Source organism: Austrofundulus limnaeus, unplaced genomic scaffold, assembly GCF_001266775.1.
Source record: "Austrofundulus limnaeus strain Quisiro unplaced genomic scaffold, Austrofundulus_limnaeus-1.0 Scaffold3, whole genome shotgun sequence".
NCBI classification, from domain to species: domain Eukaryota; kingdom Metazoa; phylum Chordata; class Actinopteri; order Cyprinodontiformes; family Rivulidae; genus Austrofundulus; species Austrofundulus limnaeus.
Genome location: NW_013952405.1, coordinates 642,719 through 644,535, shown reverse-complemented (window position 1 = coordinate 644,535; position 1,817 = coordinate 642,719).

Below are 1,817 nucleotides of genomic sequence, written 5' to 3'. Positions count from 1 at the left end.
CCCCATGTACAGTGCTTTATCAAACAACAGACAAAGCTGTTTCATTTTTTCTGAAAGAATATCTGATTCTGCACACACGACATGTTGGATAAACCCCAGATTCTGAGTGTTCAGGAGTTTGCAGTGTGTCTCAGCTGCTGTTTGCGATGAGACTCAGACAGGAAGTGGTCTTCACGTCTCGTCCAGCCCATCGTGTGCCGATAAAACTTACAGAAAAGTTCTTCTCCAGATAAATGAAGAACCGCTGGAACATTGTTCTGTCCTAAACGTTACCCTAAAGCCGCTTCATACATATAGAACGACACTTTTGTTTTAGCGAGACGCGCATCGCAACTTGGGAGAGGACAACTCGCATGCCTGTTAACAGGTAACAGCAGGTACAGGAAGAGGATGGTGAGATGGAGGAAGTTCAGGTGAGGTCTGAAATTAGTTTAGTGAAATATGTATTAGCTTGTTGATGCTTTTAAACATTTTTTATCATGAGAAGAACTGGTTCATTGAAGAGAGAGGAGGACAGGTGGAGCTTCAGGATGTGAGGTCCTGTTTAAAAACCATTTTAATTATAATAGATCCAGAAGAGGACTGATGTCAGGTTGATTTGTTTTATTATTTCCACAGTCATAAGGGTTTGGGTTAGGTTGTGATTAGGTTGTCAGCTGCAGAACAGCGCCCCACTATAGAGTTCTGTACATTTATCTGGTGGAATGCTTCTCCATAGTGATCAATACGTGGATTTTTTTCTTGTTTAGTTTAAAATGAGCCATCTTTAGTCTCAGGAGCTGTACCTCATCTCTGAAGCCATTTTTTTATGTTTAGCAGCAGCAATGCAGTGACTGCACAAAGGAGACAAGAGGAGAGGAGGTACAGAGCTGGAGCTCTTGAAATAAATTAGTGAAAACTTTTACTGTAAGTTTTACTGTAGGTTGTGTTGTAAACAGAGCTGACAGAATATGAGATGTAATGCATACATCTGTAAATCAGTTGTATGCAAAAACCTTAACTGATACTTTTTTAGCTTCTGTAAGTTACTTACTGTACATGTTGATGACATGCAGGGACATCAGAGGCAGGAAGTCAGTGAGGGAGAGACAGGAGCAGACCAACAGGTAAGAGAGAGGAACACAGAACAGATATTTTATATTAGAAAATCTTCTGATGGCAATAATATTTGTAAATATTGCAATGATGTTGTCAGATGTGATCCATGTCTTTTTTTCTTTCCTCTCTTTCTAATCTGTACTTCCTATTTCATGTTACTTTTTAGTATTTTTGGTCAGGTGTGAGCTTTTGCTGCCATGAGACCCTGTCCTACTGGCTAAGTATTTCATTAGCATGAAAAATACAACTTCAAACCTCTTCAAGTACATTAGTCAACAATTATTGTGCATCAAGAAGTCCTTTGTCGTATGAATATTGTGCACACTGACGTTGTCATGACAATATATTTGTTATGTTGTTCAATCCTATTTGACTCGAAATATTTTGTTGGGTGGTGTACCCACATCACCGCTTTTCCAAGAAAAGATGCAGTAGCATTTTGTGCATGCTTTGCAGTGTACAGTTGATTTATTTCTGCTCAGACTATGTACAAGTATGTCAGGTTTCCAATATTATGTGTCCCCTCTCAATAGTAAACTCATTCCTACACCCTTGGCTTCAGGTTAGTTAACTCAGAAACACCACAAGCAGAGGATGCATTGAAAAATATGTATTTCAAACTATAAGAAAACTTATACTAGAACTAATAAAAACTAAACTAAACTAAACTAAACTAAAACCAAGCATTAAACAAACAATTAAAACTAACAAAAACTAGC